Below are 27,002 nucleotides of genomic sequence, written 5' to 3'. Positions count from 1 at the left end.
CTGGATTGATTGGAGACAAGATTGGATCTGAAAACAATCATCTCATAAAAACTTATCATCATCATCATTTTGGTTTTACAACCCCGCGTGGATACTAGTCTCCTCAAGAATTTCTCTCCAGTCGTCCCTATTCATCGACTTCCTCCGCCAAGCAATTATTCCCATATTTCTCATGTCATAACATGTCACATGACACATGTCTTTTCTCGATGTATATAAATAAAAGTATATCGATATTAAATTGTATTCGCTCCGTGCGTGACTGACGCGACACCTACCGCCTTCATCTCACTGTTTTGGACCTACCAATTTTCAGGTTAAACATATGACATATGTTTGACATTGTTAAATATAGGCGAAATTGACAATTATTAATAATTAACTTGTTAATTATATTTTTTCAGTTTACGTACAAAATAAATGTAGTATTAAAAACTGTGTTTCTCAAAATTCATCATAATATATCTTTTTAACCCCAAACGGAAAAGAAAGGGAAAAATCTAGTACTGGCAAATCAAGTTTTTCACGTGAAAGTGCATATAATTAAAAACAGTAATAGTAAAAGGTATGATATAAAAGCTAAAGTCATCAGGCCTCTGCAGTTAGCTTGAAGCCTTATAAAATATCATTTAAGGTAAATTATTTAAATATTTCAATTACATAAAAAATGAGGTTATGTGATATTTACTTTTTCATATTAATAGCACGGATCCATCTTTTTCTTTTCTCTAATTAATATGTAATCTTTGGGAACCTATAAAAACTACACTTACTATTTTTGCTATTATTAGCACAATTAAATACGCAACATGTATTTGCACACATTTTTGATAAAATTTATGCGTAAAACGATTCCATGATTCCAATTTTGTCATATTTCGCCGCTACGCACGCTGGCGTCGTTTCAAGGTACCCCTACCATGGTCACGCACGGAGCGAATACCGTTACTTGCAAATATATAATACCTACTACTAGCATAGATCTCCCAGTTCTTGCAAATATATACCTGAAATAAAAAAAATACATTAAAAAAGTGGTTCGTAGTAATAAATAATTATTAAATTTTTAAAAAGTCAATAAATATCATAACAATAATGGTTTTATCAAATCAAAGCTTAAATGTAATTATTATAATTTATAGGTAAATATTTAGGAAAATAAAAAAATTAAGTCATGTGTTGAGAGGTGTAAGATATGAATTACTCCGAATCATATTCAAGGGTAAAGAAAAGATCAAAGGATCAGTAGGAATATGCCAGAACTCATGGCTGAAAGACCTGATGTGATGGATTGAGCGCTCATCCGCAGAAATCTTTCGTGCAGCACTTTCCAAAGCTACAATTGCCATTCGAAAGAAAACGAGGCAATAAGAAGATTATGAGAACATTTATTAAAAGCTTTGTAAACAATTCCCAAAATACATTTGGAGAATTCCGTAGGATTAACTTTACTGAATAGTTTAAGACAGACGTTCTTCAGGCAGTTGCTCAATTAGGTTGTTCTTAATTTACTTTTTTATTGCTGATTAAACAAGTATTACAAAAAGAATTGACCCCGACGTGATTTGAACACGCAACCTTCTGATCTGGAGTCAGACGCGCTACCGTTGCGCCACGGAGTCTATACATCTATAGCGTCTACATTGTTTTACGAATTCCTAACTGTTAGTACAGTTTTTATTATGATCAATGTAAAAATTTTTTTATTTATATTAATTTGATAGTAATACTACAGCCCTAGTTTAGCGTAGGCATTCCTGTTTCGCTAGTCGTTCTTGTCCATTGCCACTTTGCAACGCCAATCTTTGTGTACGCACATCTCCAATGTGTATATGGACATACTGTATGATCCATAGAGATGCTCTAGCTTCCAAAGAAATGTCTTATGGCCTGAATATTGTGAACATTCAGCATTATTATTTTATTGAGAAGCAAGATGGTGACCACGTAGGAAATTTTTACAACGTGTTTTTGAATTAAGACATGAAATGGCCATTTTTTTAGAAGATACTAGACCGGAAGCACAGACGTTTTATGTTTGATGAAATTAATCTAATTGGTTGACATATTTGAGAAACTAAATATTTTCAACCTTCAGCTTGAAGGAGTTAATACACATATATTGGATACGAGTGATAAAGTTAATGCTTTTTGTAGAAAATTTGAATTGTGAAAGAGAAATTTAAAGCAAAAAAAACCTAGAAATGTTTGCAACTGTGAATTAATGTATTAAAACTTACAAGGTTGAAGAACAGTATGTGAAAGTTGTTTTCTAACCATTGAACATCATTTAGCGCGCCCTCCTAGAGGTTTAGAATCACTGACTTAAACCATAGGCGGCCATGGTCTGTTGAGCTGAATAAATAAACATTCCTTCGTTGTTCTTTAATTATTCCCAACGCATTGGAAAGCAAAGAATGCAAAGGAAATAAGTCGATTTTAATGTTAAATTGTGACTTTAGAATTTTTCTCTATAAGCAACAAAAATGGTACTCAATAATTGTGTTGCCTCAATCGAATACCTTCTATTGTGTATTCACAAGAGGTAAATAAATCATGCAAATTTGATAAATTGATTGTTACATAAGAGGAAAATTGTTTTAAAAGGGGTGAAAATCAGTTTGGCATAAAAATACACTTATTGTTATAAAGAAATTTCCTTACAAACGTTTCTAATGATCATTGACAACACAATGGATAATGGATTGATTAGAATAAATTAATCTAATAAGTACTTATACTCGTTAACTACTCATGATTAATTACTGTGACTGATACCTACAACGCTACAAGTGATAAAGCAGCTATATAATCTGGAAAATTACATTAATGACACGTTTCTGATAAGAAAATAAGTAAAATCAGGATTTTATTAACTTGTAACTAATTAACAAGCTAAGCTTATTAAAATTTTGTAAATGTGAAACATATTTGTTATTATTATCGAGGAAATGGTAATTTTCAACACTGAAAACGAAAAATCACTAATTTTCTTTTGATATTTAAGTATGGCACTGCATATCATCCACAAATTTTTCGTAAGAGTTTACGTAATTACCGATAATCCAGTCAACAACCATTTTCCCGCATAATTTTCTGAGCCTACACCGATTTGCACCCAAATTTGGCTATAGGAGGGAGGAGGAGTGGCACCCCCTTATCAGGGGAAAAATGTTTTATTAAAAATAGTACTTTAATAACCAACTTTTTAAACAACTTTGTCCTATCTATTTTTTTCTAAAAGTCAATACTTTTTGACTTATTCTTGAGTAAAAAAGGAAATTTTTTAACAAATAAAAACATTTTTTCAACCGTTTTTTTTTGCGGATTACTCAAAAAGCGAGTATTTTATGAATTTTTAAAATTTAGTATTTTAAAAAATCATTCTTGTAAAAAATGGAGCTTAAAAAACATAACAATGGTTAGTTTGATGGTGTGGGTAGCCCCAATACAAGTAAAGAAATAGTTTACTAAAAGTTAGCTCTTCTTCATGAAACGCCAAAATTCAAAGTTTCAACGTGAAATATGAAGAAATCAACGCATTTTCGGGGAAAACTCATAGAATCTTTTTTGTAGTGCCTTAAAGATTGTCCCGTATTTTTTTCAGCCATAAAAAAACGTGAAAAACACCCCCTAATTATCACCCTAATTAAAAATATTCGTTACCACTTTACAATTTACACTTTATTAATGTATTTATAGTACGCCCTTTGTATTTTTACAAAAAATTTCCTTTTTTTTTTTCAAATAAATCAAAAACTATTTGAGATACGATAAATTTTGTACACTACAAAATTGTAGGTTTAGCTGTTTTTATAAAATGTTTAATATAAAAACATGCATATACGTCATGAGCAGCGTATTTTATTTAAAAAATTCATTTTTCAATTTTTCTTCAAAAATTAAATACCATTAATTGAATTATAACTATTTGCGGCCACTTTATGACTGACAACCTGTTATCAATGTATTCTCCTATTCATAAATGTATGTAAAAATGTGAGTTTGATTATCTACATAATGAAATAATTACTATTTAAATGGGAATAAGCCACAATTAAAGGTTAAAGTACGTTTATTGACGTTTCAATTTCCACTTCGGAAATTTTTCCGAAAAAAACGATTTCTCGATAGATTAATTGTGGCTTTTTCCCATTTAAATAGTAATTACTTTAAAATGCCACAAGAAAATAGCTTCAGAACAATACATGTTGAAAGTAGTGATCTTGTAGTGATATTGCAGTGGGATCTTGTACTATTGGCAGATTTAAGAAAATAGATATTTTCTCTTAATTAAATTGTTTTTAAATCTGGAACTAACTAGTATTAGCAATTTAGAAAAGTAGGGACAGAAGATGTGGTAGATACACTTCTCCAAGAAATTAACTTTGTCCAATCATCAGAAAATGTTGAAGTGCAGGACAAAAAAATATAAAACGAAAAATTCTAAAAAAATAATGATAAGAAAAGTAAACTAAAATATGAAAAAAGTCTTAATAACGAGTGTTTCCACCTCTACTACGTATAACAGCCTCACATCGTTGGCCCATACTTAAAATTAATTGTCGTATTTTATTTTGATCTAGTTCTCTCCAAATCTGGATCAGCCTCTATCCCACTTCCTGTAAGTTGTTTGGTTGGATCGGTGTCGCTCTTAATCGCCTACCAAGGATATCCCAGAGATTTTCGATCGGATTTAAATCCGGACTATGTGCTGGCCATTCCATAGTGTTAATTTCTATCTCTTCTAGATAATTTCTGACGATCTGTGAAGCGTGAGGTCTGGCATTATCTTGCATTAGTAAGAAATTTTCACCGGTATAAGGTGCGAATGGTACTACATGTTTCCACAGGATCTCCAATATGTACCTTTCAGCTGTAACAGTTCCATTTTGTATGACCACTAGGTCCGTACGTGCGGTCAATGAAATACCACCCACACCATAACGGATCATCCACCAAAAAAGTGGTGTGTGAGAAGTTACACTGAGCATATCGTTCGTTGGGTCGTCGCAACACACGAACACGTCTGTCGTTATTGTACAAACACAATCGGGATTCATTAGTAAATAGCACTCGTTCCCAGTCAGACTCTAACCAATTAACGTGTTCTCTGGCAAAATGTAGTCTCCCCCTTCGATGCTCTGCAATTAATAGAGAACCTCGGGAGGCAATCCTTGGTGTTAAGTTGTATTCCCTAAGTCACTGGCGAACAGTTTCAGTACTAATTTGTATAGTATCCACGTTTCGAAGCTGAATTTGTAGACTTCAACGTGTTACAAAACGTTGTCGAAGAGCAGAAATTCTTAAAAATCGATCTTGAATAGGGGTAGTTACCCGGTTTCGTCCTTGCCCTGTTCTGAGAGTATGATCCCCTGTTTCGAGGAATCTTTTTAACACCCGTGAGACGGATGTGTTGAACACATTAAACCGACAACCAATTCTTCGGTAACTCCAACCTTCTTCCGACAGTATCACTACTTGGGCACATTCATCTCGGGTTAAATTAAGTGATTGACGCTCCATAATAAACACAATTAACAATAATCAACAATTAAACAGTAGCCGAATAAAATTCGTGAACACTTGGAAATTAGTATATTTATAGAATTAGTACATTTTTTGCTTCTTTTTGTTTTGTTGCAAAAAAAAATGTAGCGATAAAACACAGTCAATAAATATAGAGTGTACGAATAGAATATACAAGGGGCTTGCAAAATATAACATTACAATGGATATTTTTATTAACGCTAATAAAATATTTTAATATTTCAAAGTGGTGCGTTAATTTCTTTGAGAAGTGTATTATAAATAAATGTTTACGGTAGTCGAAATTACTCATTTTCTAAATTAAAACTCATGTGTAGGTATTTTATACTACCCATTACCAAATAATGGGCTTAAAATATTAAAGTATTTTTAAAAACAGACTCCGTGGCGCAACGGTAGCGCGTCTGACTCCAGATCAGAAGGTTGCGTGTTCAAATCACGTCGGGGTCAAATGACTTTATGTTTTGTCCTGAACATGAGAAATTGTGATAAAACATTTAAGTTGTTCATAGCTACTACCCGTTTCATAAATCTTTCATTTTCATTCTCATGCAACTTGGATATTTCTCGAAATAGTGGAAAGACGACAAATAATATATGACTAGGAATTTTCTAGTACTAGAAATATATATTTGCTATAAATAACCATAACCTATACTTTTTGAAAACTAAGACTAAGACTTTTTAGTTTATAATATTTGGTATTATTAGAGTATTACAATACGAAGTTTTTTGATAATACATAAAATTTCAATACATTGTACAATACGAAGTTTAGTAAAATTACAATCAAAATATTTCTTCTCCTGTGCAAGCCGTCTGTTCTACACCGGTCGTACTACAATCAATCGTTCAGATCGTCCATCTTCGATTGCCTATTAGACAAGTCCTCGAGACTGACTGTATTATTGACTATGATATCTGTTATACATATACTCCCAGACACCATGCCATAGACCTTTTATTTCGCCATCATAGCAACAGTACGTACTGTCGAAGCTGCCTTACTGTGACTGAAGATCATGACTGGAGTTAGGTTTAATGTAAGTGGGCATTTAGTAACCCTTTCACTCGACCTAAGAGATCTATTGTGGCTCAGCATTAGGTTTAAGATGTCCTTTCAACCCAGTCCTTTTAAAAACATATATTATAGCCTTTGGCGACAATTGTACGAAGTGGTAAGGCTCGAGTTGATAATGCTCAAATATGTTAAGACTTATCCTATCCAACCCAGGGCAATTGCACAGAAAGTGTTCCGCCGTCTTGTCTTCAGTCGAACAAAATCGCCAATCTGCACTTTCTGTCAGTCATATTTTAATTATGTGTTCCGTGAAGCGACAGTGTTCTGTTATGAGAAATAGGATATACTTGTGTATAAAAAGACCTACTTGTTCGTTGCAGTAGTTACGATTCATCAGTTACACCCAGTCCCATATCATTATTTTGGCTGTGATTCTTGCTATGCCAACAAAACGTTCTGGTCCAATACATGTTTCTTTTGCCTCGTTCCTGCCAAGTAGATCCGCTTTTTCGTTCCCTTCAATACCAATACTCGTATCTCCAGACACCCAGAGTAACCTTATTTTGTTACTTTAATCGATCCCAATCAGATTCTGTCCTGATTGGGTGTTCAATCATAAATTAAACGCTTAATTTGTAATCTCACTTAATTTTAACTTTCTAATTTCACTTTATATAATTTATTGTAATATTATTATTATTATTATCCAGATTTAGACATACGGCTCACACTCCCTCTAAGAGGAAAATTCACTTATCCTCGATACCTACGGTATCAAAAGGATTAAGCTCTAGTGGGACTCCTTCCGTGTTATCGAGCCCTAGATGACTTGGTATGTTGGAGTATCTCCCAAAAATGTTCTTACACATCTGGACGTCGCGAGAAGTACAGCTTTCTGCATGGCCTTATAGTGATGTTTATTTAGACCCAGCTGTTTTATGATTGCAATTATATACTTTAATTATGAGAGGTTATTTATCTTCCGGTAGAACTGGATTAATTGTTAAAATCTATTCCAATACTTTCTAGTTCAAATTGTATTTGTGTAAGCGTCTAGGTTGAAAGGTATCACTTATAAAGTGCAATAGACTTTTTGATGAATTGGTGTTTTATTTGTGAGCTTATACATTAGGATTGAATTTTTTTTAATGTGAAGTCTAATTAGAATATTCACCTCATAAAATCGTTTAGTCATTGTTTGAACTTTCGTCGAGTGTATACTTTATTAGCTACCAATAAATATTTATTCCACAACCTCTAATTTTTTCACATTGTCAATCGGGAAGTTAGAACATAAGGGCATTCGAAATTAATTTGATTTTATACTTGGGGTTATTGAGACTTAGATATTGTAAAGAAAAAGAGTCCGCAGCCGGAATTGCGATAGATTTTTCCCTTTACATTTTCATGTGTATGCTCAGAAGAGTTACTCATTTTTGAGTCTTTTTCTGATCCATCTCTTTTTGCCCTATGTTCATTTTATTTCCACAGTTAGGATATAAGGCTATAATCCCCCAGATTTTGCTCTCTGGGGCATCGCTTAAGCAACACTTTTCTCTTGGACACGGTGTTCTTACATCTCGGGATTGGGCAGCTCAATAATCGCAATAAAAATGTCACCATATGATGAACTAGTTGTGTATAAATCTGTATGTTTATTTAACGTTTGTGCGTGTGTGATTTCTGATTTTTGTGTTATGTTTAATCAAGAAATTCATAGTTTCAAATTTCATAGAAATTCATAACTGCAGCTCCTATATCATGTTACTTGACCCACATGTATTTATTTGGTTATTCCTTTCATAGGACTTTCCCTACTGGCAATTGGGAGGCGATGTGTCAGGAATACCTAACCCTAATTGTCTTGCGCAAAGTACTAGAGAGCTCAGACTCGTAGTCTCAGATCGACACAGATAGTATTCAAATGTATAGTCGCTAAACAAAGTATACTTTAAAGATTTATTTAAAAATCCTTTATAGAAGGTACCTTTTATAATGGATTTTTGAATAAAACTTTTGTGATTTATTGTATTTAGAGAACTACAGAAATTTTATTTTTCTTGTGGAAAGTATACTAAAACAAAAGAAATTATTAATTTTTTTACGTATTATGGAGCATTAGCCACTACCTAATAATATGACTATAGCACAACTATAGTAGCATACAGACTCCGTGGCGCAACGGTAGCGCGTCTGACTCCAGATCAGAAGGTTGCGTGTTCAAATCACGTCGGGGTCAAATGGTTTTGTTTTATCCTGAGTAAAACATTTAGGTTTAGGTACTCGCTTCGATGTTTATAGAAATCAAGAAGGAATAAATAACACATGTATACAGTCAGAGAATAATCCCTGCAGCTCTTGAACACTAACTTACAGAATAAAAAACGAGATCTCTCACTGAAACCTTAGCGTAATTTTAGCACTAAAATCAAATTGTTTGTCTTTTTATTTTCATGCTTTTAGCTGTTGTTTTGTGTTCAAAATTTTGTGTTAAGCTTGTGCTATGATTAGTTTGAGAAACTAATCATCCTTTGTTTTTATCTAGACTTTGATCATCTTATTATTTTCATTCCGACAACAGTAGTCAAAGGATATTTCTAATCTAAATATTAATTTATGAAGGTTACGATTATATATTAATGAAGGTTACGATTTCAGCAATCTTCTCGAATTTATTTTTATATTTACTGCTGGTTTGAGTATCCGAATTGATTCCGAAGAAAACAGTTTCCTCAGATGCCTCAACTCAGCTGATGTAGGTAGCGGCCATAGCCTAGTATTATGTAAAATAAGAATCATCATGAATTACTTCACACCCAAGAGAGCGGCGCCAACACAAACAAAAATTCGAAGGACTAAATACGGAATCCACGTAATACTGATACAGAAAAAGAATATCAGAGAAGCTCGCTGAAAATGAAATATTAGAAAACGATAACATCGAGGAAAGCAGGAAAAACTCAAAAATAATTAACGCAGCAACAGAATCACTTGGAGAAAGGAAAGTAACGAACACTAACATTTCAAAAAAGAAAACGCCCATGGTTTAGAGAGGAAGTGAAGACAAAATATGAAGAAAGAAGAAAGCCTTTTTACAATACAGAACACAACAAACACAACAGGTATACAGGGTGAGTCATAACTATTGGGACATAGACTAAGGACAGGTTATTTGGACCAAAATATGGCTATTGGGCCAAATATGCCTTAATAAAATGTTGCTGAGAAAAAAGATACAGGGTGTTAAAGTTAATTTTTTTGTTTTTCGTTTTTTGCTTATAGTTTCCCTGTATATTTATAAATTGCTATCAAAATTGGCACAGAGGCATAATTAATAGCCATATTTTGGTCCAAATAACCTGTCCTTAGTCTATGTCCCAATAGTTATGACTCACCCTGTATAACCACTATAAACGAATCAGAAATGAAACGAATACGTTAGTTATAGTTAGACAAATAAAAAGGGAACACTGGCAGAGATTCTCAAAACAGATGCACAAAAAGAAATATGGAGAATGATCAGAGGACAAAAAAAGACGAATGAAGTAATAAAAACGAAACACATTCAGAAGGAAACATCAGCAGATTACTTTCGATGATGTTAAGTTCGATAAAGTTAACGATAATGAACCACCAACACCAGAGGTGATGAAGAGAAACGAAGAAATAAATATTGAGGAGGAAGAGGTAAAGGAAGCATTAAGGCAATTAAAAATAGAAAATCACCAGGAGAGAACAGAATACCGAACGAACTCCTAAAGTACGTAGGATCAGATCTGACCAAACAACTATTAAAACTACTTCGAAAAATAATAGAACAAAACAGAATTGCTCAAAAATAGGGATCAAGCATTCTACTACATCTCTTCAAAAAGGGAGACAAATCGGATCCGGAAAATTACAGAGAAATTAATTTATTAAACACAACACTAAAATTAACAACCAAAGTAATACCAAATGAATTGAATGAAATTCAATTCAGTTGAATTAATTATTTAATGGACCAGCATTACATACTTCATATCTGCCATTTGTTTCATCGATTTCCTTTCTTGTGAAAATTCATATTGTGATATCTCGTATAAGATGTAAAGTTGCTGCCAAAGATGCATATTATTTTTCTTAGCTCCTAGCTCAGCTCAAACATCTTCAATTCGGTACTTTTTAATTGGTTCTCCAAAAATTTAATGTCGATTGGTGACATTAGTTTTAGTAACGTTCCTCAACTCTTCTAATGATCTAGTATTAATCAGATCTCCCTTACTTGCTTTAATTGGCGTTTTTCTTCATATATGTTGAATACATTTTGATTTGATATCTTTTTTATCGAGTTTATTCATCCAAATTACAGTTATATACAGTTTTTAAGTTTTTGTGGTATTAATACACTAATGTATAAAGTTATAGATTAAAACGTGATGTTTAGCCTAAATAAAAAGGGAGAAAGGTGTGCTATTTATTCGTGACGTTAAACAGTAGTCATTTCTCTTTACATATAATACGAGTAATAAACTGACTCCGTGGCGCAACGGTAGCGCGTCTGACTCCAGATCAGAAGGTTGCGTGTTCAAATCACGTCGGGGTCAAATAATTTTATGACCATCTTCAATCACCTTCCTTGTAAACAAATATCTTTCTCTGAATATCTAACGAACTATTGGCACCACACTTATAGATTTTGCCTAATTGTTTGTAAAACCGACTAACAGACTCAACACCCTGTGTATTCCAAATAATAGCCAAAACATTACACTGAATTCCAGAAAGCGGGAGAAAAATATTTCATCGAAGGCCACTGGAATCAGATCATATTATATTATTATTATAATAAACGGAAACAACAATATGTAAATGACGAAATCTCGACACTGATGCACAACAGGCGAAACAAAAAAAAAAAAAACAAAATGAGCAAATTAAAATAAAAGTCTGGGTTTAAAAATGACAAATGGTACAACAAAAAATGTCTGCCTTTCTATTTAAAAAAAGGATCGATGACTTCAAATTTGCTGAGATAGTGGGGGTAAAAGTTATTTTTGAAGTTATACTTCTATACGCACGGTCGGCGTTGGAAATTTGCATGAGAGTGAATCTGTGAAACCATTACATATGTAAGATAATGAGTAAGAGAGAGACAGAAGATATATTTTCTCTCTCTTCCTCTCTCGAGAATAAAAATGTTCCTTTTGTATATACATATATTTAATATTATATATAATATTGTATATATATATATAAATATATATAATATTATATATAATATAATATGTATTAATATTATTATTTATGTGATATGTTTTGTATTATTTAAAATTAATCGTTTATAATTATTTTAGGCTTTTGTATTTAAAATAATCACAGTTTTACCGAGAACTGTCAATTTTGAAATCCGTTAGTGTCATGTCTAATTGGCAAATCCTTTACGCGTTTGGTTCATACGCTGGTGGTTGTGAGTTCGAATCCCATTTATGAATTTCCTTTTTTATTTTTGAAATATTTAAAAACCTCACGTTAATATTATTAAATATATGTAATATACGCAAAAAACAAAATTTTTTAAATAAAATGAAAATTTACAACATAATCCGAGTTGTTGGTTTTTTATTTTTATCTTCGTAAAGTAAGTTATGTATATCGGCAGTTTTAAATACTTATGAATATTACATTTTAATTTATATTGTATTATTATATTGAATTATGTTGCAGTGTATTTATTGTATTGTAATTTTTATATTAATATCAAAATAAACAATGAATTTGACTACAGAGTATGTGTAAATTTTTTTTTGCATTCAACTCCTTTTATACATATATAAAAATAAAAATATATATTTTCATTAAAATATTGATACAATCCTTCATTTACTATACTCCTATTACAGGTCAAATGTTTATATACAGCAAACGATGCACCATATACCTATATAACTAATTCTTTTTCTCTTTCTGCTCTCTCTTACCTATAGCATTACATATGTAATAATTGTGCAGATTGACTCATATATAAATTTTTAACGGCGAACGCGTGTATAGAAGTATAACTTCTACCGGCAGTCCCACTGGACTGCCACACCCGTTTTTTCTTTTTTACAAAAACAAATAAAAATCGACCTGTTAGAGCTTTAACTCTGAAAATAATCAAGTCACGAGATAATACACGGTTTCCACACTTTATAAATGCACTGTATAATGATATAAATCAAACGATAACATATTTTATTGATTTAAAACTCTCCACTCCTCCCAAAAAATGATATCTTGCATTACATAGGTATCGATCAACAAGATTTATACTCAAATCAAAAATTTTTATATTGTACTAAAAACATATTCTATTTTCAGCGCTAATGTTAATAACAATTTTAATATGAATAAATAAACAAGAAAACTCATCGAACCCCCCCCTCCCCCCACCCAATTCTTTCTAATACAACTTATTTTTTGTTTCCTCTCTACCATTTTGCAGTATCTCTTAATCAATACTGTATCTGTATCAATACCAGAATAAACTATAATAATGACTTAATTATCTGGCGTAGTTGGTCAAATGTATCTGGTTGCGACTGCACCACTTTGGATTGTAAGTCACCATATACATATTATAGAAGAAACAATGATTTAAAATAAAATAGGCCCAAAATACTTATCGGGAAATGATATAACAAGGTTTGAACTTGAATTTAGATCCTTGGTTAATTCAAAAATAATGTCTTTTAATTGATTTATTTATATTTTTGAGCCATCAAAATTTGTCCGGACCGAAAAAAATTGTTGATTGTTACAATTTGTTAAAAAAATTTAAACAACTTTTTGCCTTGGAGACCTCTTGAACCTTATTTTGGGGTATCTCATGAAACTGATTATGCAAAAAAAATCTCATGGGAATATTTTTCCGAACAAACCCAAGCTTTTCGCCTTGTCTAATATAAGAACCCTGATAAGAATAAATCACGAGATCTTGGTGACTACTCGCCCAAACAGGTCGATGCACCCTAACGGTGCAGTAGGTCGTAGTAGCTCCGTATTACGGGTGGTTTGTAATTACATCATTAACTGCCAGCGTTACCTCGATCTCATAATACGAATGCCAGAAAATACGATTGCTAAAAAGCTAATCACAGGAACACCTGTAGGAAGAAGAAGCAAAGGCCGACCGCGAATTAGGTGGTTAGATGGAGTTGAAACCGACTTACGGATATTAAAAATCAGAAGATGGCAACATGTTGCCAGAAACCGAACAGAATGGCGACGAATCTTAGAGCAGGCCAAGATCCACAGAGGATTGTCGAGCAAAAGATGATGATGTTACCTCGATCTCGAATATATTTAGGTAAGTTTTATAATTTAAACTACCATCAATCAATATTCACCCTACGATATAGTTACCTAACTTGTCTGCCCAAAAAATTAGTTTTTGAGGAAATTGCGTATTCATTTTAATTTTGCAAGCATGAAATTTATTATTCTCATATATATTACAGGATCCAAATTGTAAATAAAATACATTTTGGAGACCGCTATCGCCGTATTCCCGTTCTCCTCCACCAATCCTCCCGGTCCAAGTTATGCTCCTCTTCCAATCCTCTCGATTCCATCGCTCTTCTAATTCCTTCATTCCATGAGCGTCGAGGTCTACTTTCTTTTCTTCTTCCAGGGGCTTCCATCTTCGAAGTTTTTGGGGCCAACGTTCGTCAGGCATTCTCAATAGGTGTCCAAACCATTTTAAACCTCTTCTTTCTATTCTGTCAATGACCGTTTCTGTAGCATTCATGTTATTTCTTATAGATTCATTAGTCTTCCTTTTTAGCCTTGATGTTGTAGCACTTCTTCTCAAATAATTCATTTCAACTGCCAACAATCTTCTCTTCAGGTCTGCATTAATTGTTCATACTTCAGAGCCATAACAAACCATGGTTTTCCCTATTCTTTTTTTATTCCTTTTGGAAATTTTGTGATCCCACCATAAGGAGTTCAGACATTCTACAATTTTACGTTCCTGATTAATTCGGTGTTTAATTTCGGTTTCTCCAAAGCCGTTCTTATCAATGAGTGCACCTAAATATTTAAATTTTTCCACTTGTTTGATTTGGTTTCCCAAACCTTGCATCTGAATTGATAACTAAATATTCTGTTTTCTCCATGCTGACTTTTAACCCCCATTTTACATATTCTCTATATAGACGCTTTATCATTAATTCTAGATCATAAGAATTTTGAGATAGGACGACTTGGTCATCCGCAAAGTTCAGGGAGAACAGTACGTCATTTCCTATGGGGATTCCCATTCCCTGGCAATGGTTTTTCCAATTTTGGAGGGCTGCCTCAATATATAAATTAAACAGTAAAGGTGATATATTGCATCCTTGCTTTAGTCCTTTAGTTACTTTTATTTTTATTATTCTTCAAAATCTTTAAACTTTTTATCTAATTTACTTCTAAGCGTTGGCAACACTTTTAGTAGAAGTGGACAAATTCTAAAAATGAAGGGCCTTAACAAGAAGCACCTACAATTTTTTAACTAAAATAATTCTATTTCAGTACAGGTTAACACATACATTACACCCCATTAACACAGATTAATACATTACACCCATTTGTGTTATTAATTATTATTTATGTTAAAAGACACTCCACATTTTCAGTCTTAAAATTCCGTGGGTTTGGAGAGTAGCCACTCTTAAAATCGGTATAGACTCCGTGGCGCAACGGTAGCGCGTCTGACTCCAGATCAGAAGGTTGCGTGTTCAAATCACGTCGGGGTCAAATCTTTTTTATTTTAAAATAATACTGAATTTGCAAATGAATCATTAGATCTTGTCCTAGTAATTGAGTATATTATGGTGATCAAATTTTCATAAACTAAACAGAAAGCGGTTGCGTAGCGAAAATATTGCAAAGCAACTATTGGCCAATCCTTGGAATTACTAGTTGGGGCTTTTACAATAGCACCCCCACTGGTAATATAGGTAGGTTTTACAAGATCATTATCATCATTATTATCTAACACCTGTTCCATTCATATAATATCGCATATAAACCTCCTTCAGATGCCATTCGTTGTTGGCTGTTTTTTGCATTTATTCGTGACTAGTACTCGTAATTCGTTTGATATTATCAGTCCATCTGGTTTGAATTTGCCTCTTATTCTCTTGTATGTCATGGTCGCCATCCAATAGTTAGCTTTGTCATGGGTTGTCCTTCATTCTTTCTGTATGTCTAGCCCAGTCTCATTTTAACATGATGTTTTTATATACAGCCGCTTACTTTAATCTTCATCTTATTTTAATAATAGGTATGTGATTTTGTAGTTTGTGGATTATGTCGTTGATGAAAGCCTATGTTTCTGTTCCATTTCTTGTCGGACTTAATAGAAACGAATTGATCGAGAATAATGAATCGATGTGAAGAACCGTTATTTCGTGACGGTACCCGTGACGCTCGCTTCAGCATTTTACTATAGCGAAAAATATACAACGCCAGTATAGATCCTTTGCTTCAAAAATATACACTGTAATTATTAATTTATAGTCAATAAAATTAATACCTAGACATCTAATAATTCCTTAAGATCTAAAATCACATTCATGAAATTTATTATCGATTCTTAGTCATTGCTCATTAAATTATTATTAAACAAAATAGAAACAATTTTAAATGATCAACATTTATTTCAATTTGGATATAAAAGTATTTTTTAAAAACAAAAAGTTTGACCCCGACGTGATTTGAACACGCAACCTTCTGATCTGGAGTCAGACGCGCTACCGTTGCGCCACGGAGTCTTTTAAATATAAGATTGTAGAATCGAAGCCGGTGCTTGGATAGATTTGCGTAAAATATTGTATAAGATTTTGACGAACACCCCACAATATTAATTTGAACCTATTGAGTGTCCACGTTTTCCAATTATATGGCTTTCCTTTAAAAAATCAACCAACATGATATAATAGTCCAGTCAATGACTATTTGTCTTTGCTTTATTTAAAATTTGCCTATAGGTTCTACTTACCCTCAACTTCAAAGTTGACCCTGTGCAGTAGGATGCTTTTACCCTGGGGGATGCCACCCCTTCTCGGGAGTAAATTTTTTTTTATTAAAAATCATACCTGGACTGAATATATTAACCAATTTTAAGCAACTTTTGTCCTATATATACACTCGCGATCATAAAATCCGGGTCACCTTGAAAATCGCCGTTATTTCATTTTTAACGAGCTTTATCGTAAATAATAATAACACAAATACAAACTAATGCATGTTTCTGAGAATTGTTGTAGCCTTGGTGGTTTCCTTTGTAACAAAGAATTCCAATAATGCCGATTTCGCGGAAAACTATACACTTCCCAAAATGAACGGTACCTGTAACTGCCGCTTGTTTTAAATGTCTCATTTATGCTTCGACTTTCTGTTCAAACGCAACAAACAAACGTTTATTATTGCCACCATTAGTGTGTATTAGTGCCATTATTAGTGTTTATTATTGTTTATTTTTTGCCAAAAATGCCTTTGACTGTTGTTGAAACGGCACGCATTGTTGCGCTTGTGGAAGACGGTCATACTCATCGGCAAGTCGCAAGAACTGTTGGCGTAAGCCTTTCTACGGTTCAACGAGTGCTTCAACGCGTTCAGGAGACGGGTTTGCTAACCAGACGACCTGGATCTGGACGAAGAAGAACGACCACGGCACGAGATGACCGTTTCCTTATGTTTCAGGCTTAACGAAACCGGACCTCAACTGCGGTTATTCATCGAAATCGTCTACAGGAAGTACGAAATTGCAATGTTAGCGTTGCAACAGTCAGGAGAAGACCTTGTTCTTCTGGACTATCTTCTCGGGTAATGGCTATAGGACCGCCACTTCGCCGGGCGCATCGAGTTGCTCGACTAGCTTTTGCTCGACAATACGCGCATTGGGGAATTAATGATTGGAGCAAAGTGTTATTCTCAGATGAATCCCGTTTCTGCCTAACTGGATCCAATGGACTTGTAAGAGTTTGGAGAAGAACCGGTGAACGATTTGCACAAGCTTGCATTGCTCCAAGAATGTGATTTGGTGGAGGCTCGGTCATGGCTTGGGGAGGTGTATCTTCCGACTTCCGCACAGAATTACCCTTCATCGAAAATGGGTCCTTAACTGCACGAAAGTATATTACGGAGATTCTGGAAGAACATGTTATGCCCACCATGGCAGGGCTTGGAGAAGACGCCGTTTTTATGCAGGACAACGCGCGACCGCACGTTGCCAGGATCAGTATGCAATACTTAGACGCGGTTGGAATTGCGAGGTTACCCGGCCAGCTAGGTCTCCGGACCTGAATCCCATCGAACATCTCTGGGACGATTTGAAAAAACGTATTCAAACCCATACACCACCTCCTAACAACGCACAGGACCTTAAGGATCTGTTAGTGAGAGAGTGGAATAACATACCACAACATGTAATCCGGAGAAAAATTGAGAGTATGCCCCGTCGTCTGCAAGAGGTTATTAGAGCAAGGGGAGGCAATACATGATATTAGTCATTGAAATTCCACTGTTTTACCACGTTCTGTATTTTAAGCAACTTTTGTCCTATATATATTTTTTTTAAAGTCAATACTTTTCGACTTATTCGCAAGTGAAAATGTCAATTTTAACAAAAAAGTGCGTAAAAATTTATTTCCTAGCTGAGCGCTTTCGACTAATAAACGCTTGAATCATGGACGTATAAATAAAGATGGACCGTACTATTTACATCTTTACATGAAGTCATGGGATCGTCACAGTCATAGGCACAAATCCCTAATTTGACGTTGTCATATTATTTTTTTTCAAGTCAATCTTCGAAATAATTTTCGATTTTTAGTATAATTTATTTTTAATTTATAAATAATAATGTATTACCTAGTTAGTATTAACTATTTTTAGATATACTCATTTCACAACCAAAGAATTAAAAGAAAAACATAAATTTTTTAATTTATTAAAAGAAAATATATTCTGATAATCTTAACTTTTTGTAAAACTTGGCATCATTGGTAATATCAACCAATCATAGCAATTTGAGAAAAAGGAACATGGCGTTGTACTGTTTACCTTTGAGTTGAAAATTTCCTTATTTGTGACATTTTAGTGAATTTTTTAATATATTTTAAATTTGAATTGAACAATCGTTAACAGTTAAGTGTCCTAATGGTGCGTAACTGTGTTGTATGCAGGAGAACTGCATATTTACATCCAGAACTGTCATTTCATTCATAAGAGTATTATAAACATTGGAATTACGTCCATGGGCGTAGTACAGGGATGTGATATTACTTAATTCTTGACATGAATTGAAGTTTAATTTTGTGAAATAAAGTAATTTTTGTAGTATTATAAATACATTTATTTATTTCTTCTAATCTACAATATAATTGCTATAAATATATTAATTTTAATGAAATATAATATGCAGGTTCCCAGTCAAGAATCAACAGCGGCTGGGTATGTGGTTGTCTATGTTCGGCCTAAATAAAGAACAAATAACCAAAACTGCTGCGGTCTGCTCAGAACATTTTAGAAAGTATGATCTAATTATACAACCAAGTGGACGGGTTAATTTGAGGAAAGGAACTGTTAAAATAAATATTTTTCATAAATCACCAGAACCAAGGTCACCGAATTTCTATGTAATTTACTATACAGAGTATAATAAATATAATGCATATTCATAGCGTATTCCATAATATTGATATGATAGCATGTCTTTTTTCTTTTTTTTTATTAATATTCATTGTTTCAGTTCTTCAAACAATATGAAAAATAAAGAAACATCTTTCAATAGTATTGATAAGGATGATTTTTATGGACCTTCAAAAACGTGAGTGAGAAAAAAAAAACAAAAATCAATGACTACACCGTAGACATTAGTGCGTGATAAGAAGATCCACAATTGAGAAGTTTTACTTCCTAAAAAAATATAGAAAAGAATCACGAAAAATTGAGAAAATTTAATTAATTAAACATGTTGTTGAATATTTTGTTGATTTGACCTAGTAAAAGTAATACTTTTTTACTACTAATTCATATACTTTTTTGTTTTCGTTTTAATAAAGTTTTAACAAATAATGAACGTCGTTGTCTTGATATATATAAAACTTATGACTTCACTTATAAAGGCCCCTAATGTGCGCCATTGACTTGTAAGATCCCTATGAATTACAAACGGCATAAAAAGTAATACCGTTGAATCCAAGTGCTGCAAAACTAAAAAGTTTCAGTATCTTTTCCGGGTTTTTCTCAATTGTAAGAATCAATTTCTGGAACTGTACGTTTTAAAAGACGTTTAAGATCCTTTCACAAATTGAGATCGAGAATATCACGAGATCCTATTGAAAAATGTTCCTGGAACTGGTTTGAGCCTGAGGGTATGTGTATAAATAGAGCAGTGCTGCTTTTTCTGCTTTTCGCAGCTAGAAAACGACGGCGACAAAGACATGATGTCTTTGAGGCGTCGAGCAAACGGAAAAAGATGAATTTAATCTAAGTAGGTCATAACTGACGCTTTGACAGGGAGATAAAAACTATAATATGTTGGTTATTAGTCACCGATCAAAAATAAACGGGGAGTTTTATATCTGGTGATACAAAATTGTAACAAAATATATAATATAAAATATTGCCAACCAGAAACGATATGTAGAGGTTAAACACAAAAATACTGAACAATGTGGTAAAAAGTTCACAATAGAGACGAAAATGAATTTTGTCCTTACTGTTGTTTAATTTATACTCGGATACCATTTTTGTTGTTTAATTTTTAGGAGATTTTAATGCCAGGGTTGGAGCTGAAGGATAAGATACAGTACATCGGAGCACATTGACTTGGAATCAGCACCGAGAGGAGAGACATCCTAAAAAAGTTAGCAGAAGACTCAGAACTAGTCACCAACACTTGTTCCAATTACTACTTAGTAAGCTGTACACGTAGAAATACTCTGAGAAAAAGCCCGAGAAAATCATTAAAAATTATATAGATAAGCCACGTTAAACGAGCAAGTGACTGCGATCAGACACGAATCGAACGAAGATCAAAAGATCACACAGATTAGAGATGTTCAAAATGTCAAGAAAAACCTTTCAAGGCAGATAAATTAATCAAGAAAGAATCATGGATAGCAGATCTTTCAAATCAAAGTCTGTAATGATGTGTATCACTACATTTCTTCAGCGCTCCGTACAAACGCACTCCCACAATAAGTTCCTCTTAGGAGGAGATGGAAGGCCGAGGACCGTATAAAACAGCGTACGCCACAAGAGAGAATCGAGTACTTACCAGAGAGACACAAAAAACTCCAGAGAGAAAAATAAACAAACAAACCAACAGAGGATAGTTCATAGCTTTAATTATTCGACAAACATTGCAAATTGCCGCACTGTGTGGACCCCAAGGGGCTAAGAACCATAGGAACAACAACAGAACCTTATATATAGACATATATATAGAGATATATAGACATCCTGCAAAAAAAAGTTAACAAAAAAATATAAAAAACGACCTACAAAAAAAAATTAAAAGACACTATTAAAAACCCTGCGAAAGCCAACCATAAAAATAAACACAAAACAAAAATTCCGGGCACGTAGGGCCCAAACAGTTAGACAAGTAGGCTTGAGGCCCAAGCAAGCAATTTTAGATTCAATAAAACACTGAAAACTTTGTTTTCAAAACTTCCACAAAATTTATTTTAAATTCTTATCACTACAGCTGTTTCGGCTAATTGCCTTTCTCAAGTGATCTGTTTCTGGCATGGGTTTACACTTTATAGTCTCTAATGAAATAGGTTGAGGAGGGGAGAACTGTTTGTCTCAAGCTGGTCATTTAGAATTATATCTGTGTTTTTTAATTTGTTGATTTCCATAGATTCTAACAAAGATAGCTTAAGGCCTTTATTTTGAATGTGTAGAATTTTAAATTCGTCATTAAAAGAATGATTATGATCTAGAAGGTGAAGTGCGTATGTAGAATCTGTTTTTCTATTATTGAAAGCCCTTTTATGTTCTGCTATTCGTTTATTAAAATTTCTAGCTGTTTGACCAATGTAAGTTTTTGGGCAGTCGCCACATTTAAGTTTGTACACACCACTGTGTAAGTGTTTTTTATGTTGGCTCTTGTTGTTTTTAATATATTTGCCTAGGTTGTTATTTGTTCTGAAAGCTGGTGTTATTCCTTTCTTTTTTATGTGTTTGGCTATTTTTGTTGATATTTTGCCTGTATATGTAATCGAGCAGAAGGTACTGGGTTTTTTCTCTGGTGGTGGAAATACTAAGTTCAGGGCTTTCTTGTGTAGTTTTTGATTTAACATTTTATTAATTGTTTGTTCGTTGTATCCATTGTTTACTGCTATTTGCTTAATGATATTTAATTCTGTCTCAAAATTGTATTTTGACATAGAAATTGCTGTTACCCCATCATCCCATCCCACACAACATAAACTGGCAGCCTATCATAGTATGTTACATAGATTAACAGCAATTCCTATGTCAAAATACAATTTTGAGACAGAATTAAATATCATTAAGCAAATAGCAGTAAACAATGGATACAACGAACAAACAATTAATAAAATGTTAAATCAAAAACTACACAAGAAAGCCCTGAACTTAGTATTTCCACCACCAGAGAAAAAACCCAGTACCTTCTGCTCGATTACATATACAGGCAAAATATCAACAAAAATAGCCAAACACATAAAAAAGAAAGGAATAACACCAGCTTTCAGAACAAATAACAACCTAGGCAAATATATTAAAAACAACAAGAGCCAACATAAAAAACACTTACACAGTGGTGTGTACAAACTTAAATGTGGCGACTGCCCAAAAACTTACATTGGTCAAACAGCTAGAAATTTTAATAAACGAATAGCAGAACATAAAAGGGCTTTCAATAATAGAAAAACAGATTCTACATACGCACTTCACCTTCTAGATCATAATCATTCTTTTAATGACGAATTTAAAATTCTACACATTCAAAATAAAGGCCTTAAGCTATCTTTGTTAGAATCTATGGAAATCAACAAATTAATAAAACACAGATATAATTCTGAATGACCAGCTTGAGACAAACAGTTCTCCCCTCCTCAACCTATTTCATTAGAGACTATAAAGTGTAAACCCATGCCATAAACAGATTACTTGAGAAAGGCAATTAGCCGAAACAGCTGTAGTGATAAGAATTTAAAATAAATTTTGTGGAAGTTTTGAAAACAAAGTTTTCAGTGTTTTATTGTTACATAAAATGAATTTCCATCAAGTAACGGTCGAATCCATCAATTTTAGATTCACGGACAAGTCACTAGAGGATAACAGGAACAAAGCGCGTCACGCTGTTCTGAATTAGAATCGGTTAGGGAATCATGGAGGTACTCCTGTTTTTACTCGGGTTAATACACCTCGCTCCAATGAATTGTTACACCCGAACGTAATTCCTCGGGGTGAACATGTCTCACAGGCTGGGTTGAATTAAATAGCTAGCTGCTTGCAGAGAATCGAGTTCCGCTAGTGTGCTGATCTAGTAGGAACTCGACCTGCCCTCTGTTAATCTAGTGGCAGTTCCGTACCCGATTTTGCAGTATTGATCTGGGTCAGACCTATTATTTCCCGTATCTAAGTGTTGATTAGTCACTTTCCGCTTTTTGTCCGATCGAGTGTTGATCGGGTCTTTCCATCTTTATTCCTCTTTGTCGTCCTTCCTTTCTTCGTCTCGAGTCTTACTGAGTCTGCTGTCGAAAAAAGCTACCCGTACAAGTCCACGCTACTTCGTTACTGTAATGGGCTGGAGCGTTCTCTTGTAAATATCACATTGTTTGCCATAGACCTTTTCCACGAACCTTGGTACACTCTTGGTGATGACTGTGATGAGACACATTTTGCGTAAAAGTTTCTTCCCCTTAAATGTGCACATTATGATCAAATGTAATGACATTTCTTCTGAAGGTAAGTTGTGGGTAAAGAAAATTTGATTGATGAAATGAATATTTCGGCAGTTTTCCGTTAAAATCCCCTTTTAAAATAATTTTCTTTCAGTAACTCTTGAACGGTTGTCAGATGATAGCTGTTCATTGAATCTTCTCCAAACCATAATATGAGAAGCACCTAATTAAGCAGCTAATCATCATCATCATTCTTGCTTTACGACCCTGCGTGGGTCATAGCCTCCCCAAAAATTTCTCTCCAGTCGTCTGTATCCATCGCCTTTTTCCTCCAAGTACGTATTCCCATATTTCTCATGTCTTCATCGATGTTATCAAGGAAACTTGTTCTGGGTCTTCCTCTTCTTCTCTGAAAAATGGGCCTATCAAGCTGGGTCATAGTAGCTTTTCCAGCTGGGTCATTTTGTTACATCCGCATTACATGTCCTATCCACCTCAGACGTCCTATTTTAATATGTTTAACGATATGTGGTTCCTGGTATATTCTAGAAAATTCGAAGTTGTATCGTCTTCGATACAACTATCAAGGTCAAACAAGTGGTCGTAGAATTTGTGGTTACGTACTTATTTTCATATAATTCGTTTTGTTGGTGTTTATTATTAAACCCATTTTTGTAGCTGATTCTTTTAAAGCTTCGTACGCCTCTCGTAAAACGTTTTCCGTTCTACCAACATTTGCATTTGATTTATTATATATTGAACCAATGGTTGTGATTTGTGACATATGTATTACTTTTTCCAGAGCCAGATTAAACAGTATGCAGGAGAAAGGGTCTCCTTGGCGCAGCCCGTTATTTGTTTTAAAACGTTCCCCCTGAATTCGTACTCTACATTCAACTTTTTCAAGAGTTAGTTTTGTTAAATTTACCAACTGATTTGGTATTCCTAGCTCTTTCATTGCTTTGAACATTTCTCTTCTATTCACAGAGTCGTTGGCTGCTTGGACTATAAATACTTGATGAGTATTGTTACGATAAATTCTGACCCAAAACCGTAAACATTTTTTATTACTAATATTCTCATTCATTCACGTATTTTCTAGGTAATGCCTACCTGACACACGATGGGTCCCCCTCCGTTATAATAACAACAATCGAACTTTCTGGAGACGAGCCGATGTAAACATACCAGTTTTGAGAGACCATTTCGCCGCTCTGTCTAGTCGAGAGGGCCATCGACTTTTCTAGTCTAACGGTACTGAGTATATAACAGGACTTTTTGGAGAAAACAGTCAGTCAAAAAGAAGCTCGCGCTCGCGTTTAAATTGTAACGTCCGATAGATAAATTATGTAATTATTAGTCAAATAAATTGTTGATGTAAATATAATGTAAACTGTAAACATAACTGTAAACATAAATGTGTACAGTGGTTTAATAAATTGATATAAATTATCGTGTTTTAGTAAATTAAAATAAGAACAATAAATTAGAATTAATAAAGACATAACAGTATCAATGCCATATTCCAGTGTTTTTTCTAAAATTTGTTTTAGTGTTGGAATCTGATAAATTGTCGATTTACCATCTCTGAAACCAGAATGGTTAGAGCATTCAAAGATATCTCCTTTTTTGTGTATGGTGCAATTAAGCAGCTAATACCCATCACATATTTTCAAGGATTTTTTCAATGTCTACTAAAATCTTACCGCATGTACCGAGTTTTAGACGACACTTCTATTACGAAGGTGCAGTAGCAATGTATTTATCTCCCGTAAATGACATTGAATGGATAGAAATAATCATTTGTATGGTGTATTCGGATTGGAAAGACTACTTATCCAAGGAAAGGTAGAAGGCAGAAAATCGCGAGAAAGATCACCAACAAGATAGATCGATCAAACTACAGGAATATGCAAAAGACACTATGCATGATTTAAAAGAAATAACTAGAGACAGAGATCTTTAGAGACGGACAATACACGACATCCCGTCAACCACTACACTCCCTCAGGGAGGTCAGGATTGAAGAGAGAGATTCGTATTGGAATATTTTTCAGCGTAATCCCTTGCAACTGCTGCACTATTAATTCCCCTCGCATTCATCTGCGATTACCAAAATTATCGTTATGAAATCATAACTTAGCCTGAACAAATTTATCCAGAATTAAATACATATGCCAATTCTGGACACGTGTACGCCATTGTTATAGAAAACCTAATTTTTAATAACAGTAAGTTCTAATAGTGATATTACTTACAATATTATTGATGCCACTGTTTAATAGTGTTGGTGGCAACAACTTTTTAATAGACTACTGTATTTTTGAAGTTTAATGAAAAAGGGGCCGTATCTAGAAAAAAACTTACTAAGTAGCAAAAAGCTTAAAAAAAACATAGTTAAATTGATGGTACAACAATCATAATTTAATTATAAAGTCTACAAAAGGTTAGGGAATCACAGCTACTGTCAAAATTTTGTGAGTTGCAAAATTTCATTACTATTTTACAGATACTATAGTCCATTTCCATCATATTGATAGCACATTATGTATGCAAATCCCTAAACTGTTGATACGGCTGACTCAATGAAAAATAGATATTTGTCAACAAGTTTACAGAAGTATATAGTAAAACAATTTTAAATTGAGTATGACCACCAGGTATAAAGGTTGAAGCAGAATAGAATACAATAGTTTTGAGGGTTACTAATCCCTAAATAAAGTTGCCAGTGTCGGAGTGATGGAGATTAACAGGTACTAATTTGCAAGAAATGTAAGATGTTTATTTTATTGGTTATATATAAAATAATTTGTGGCCGTAATAGGGGCCGATTTGTAAAAAAATTAATATTATTTTAATCAAATTCCATTTCAGATTCACTGCTTTCTTCAGAATCTAAGGAATCTTCAACTCCAATGTTAATTATTACCAGTTCCAGCATTACCGGACTTGTGAGCATGACTAACAGCATTTTCCAATTTTCTGGAGTTACTTTTGATAAGAAATGTTCTAATAATTGTTGTAAGTCTTCTAATTTAAAAGTTTTGTTTTTGCGTCCGACTTCACCCTTTACTTGAGACCATATATTTTCTATCGGATTCAGATCACAGTGGTATGGGGGTAAACGTAAAATAATTACATCACGGTTTAATGCCATTTCATCAATTATATATTTTTTATAAGCTGCTTTATGTTGCCTTACAATAGGTAATAATTCCTTTTTTGTCGAATTCTCCTTGTACTCAATTGCGTGTCTATCCAACCATTCGATTATCTCTCCTTTTTTCCATGCCGTTGTTGGCAATTTTTCTGCAAGTCTTGAATGGTAACTAGCATTATCCATGACTATGACAGAATTTTTTGGAATTAAATCCAACATTTGCTCAAAATATACTTCAAAAACGTCAGCAGTCATTTCCTCGTGGTAATCTTTGGATGATTTTGAGGCAAAACTTAATAATCCACCATTGACAAAACCGTATTCGTTTCCAATATGGGTTATTATGAGTCTGCGTCCTTTTCCAACGGGAATA

The 27,002-nt window shown here is 33.6% G+C and overlaps 1 protein-coding gene and 6 non-coding genes across 7 annotated transcripts in view; 4 read left to right on the top strand and 3 right to left on the bottom strand.

Annotated features, from left to right (window-relative positions):
* Positions 1-27,002, bottom strand: part of LOC140444956 (transmembrane protein 47) — a 635,087-nt gene that overhangs the window by 430,471 nt on the left and 177,614 nt on the right. The gene's annotated exons all lie outside the window — the stretch shown is intronic.
* TRNAW-CCA (transfer RNA tryptophan (anticodon CCA)) lies at positions 1,551-1,622 on the bottom strand. Its single transcript has one exon. It is a non-coding gene; the product is annotated as a tRNA-Trp (tRNA).
* TRNAW-CCA (transfer RNA tryptophan (anticodon CCA)) lies at positions 5,929-6,000 on the top strand. Its single transcript has one exon. It is a non-coding gene; the product is annotated as a tRNA-Trp (tRNA).
* Positions 8,739-8,810, top strand: TRNAW-CCA (transfer RNA tryptophan (anticodon CCA)). The gene has a single exon. It is a non-coding gene; the product is annotated as a tRNA-Trp (tRNA).
* TRNAW-CCA (transfer RNA tryptophan (anticodon CCA)) lies at positions 11,086-11,157 on the top strand. Its single transcript has one exon. It is a non-coding gene; the product is annotated as a tRNA-Trp (tRNA).
* Positions 15,263-15,334, top strand: TRNAW-CCA (transfer RNA tryptophan (anticodon CCA)). The gene has a single exon. It is a non-coding gene; the product is annotated as a tRNA-Trp (tRNA).
* Positions 16,282-16,353, bottom strand: TRNAW-CCA (transfer RNA tryptophan (anticodon CCA)). Its single transcript has one exon. It is a non-coding gene; the product is annotated as a tRNA-Trp (tRNA).

Source organism: Diabrotica undecimpunctata, chromosome 7 (genome assembly GCF_040954645.1).
Source record: "Diabrotica undecimpunctata isolate CICGRU chromosome 7, icDiaUnde3, whole genome shotgun sequence".
NCBI classification, from domain to species: Eukaryota; Metazoa; Arthropoda; class Insecta; order Coleoptera; family Chrysomelidae; genus Diabrotica; species Diabrotica undecimpunctata.
Note: the sequence above shows the minus strand (reverse complement) of the source record. Positions and strands in the feature narration are given on the sequence as shown.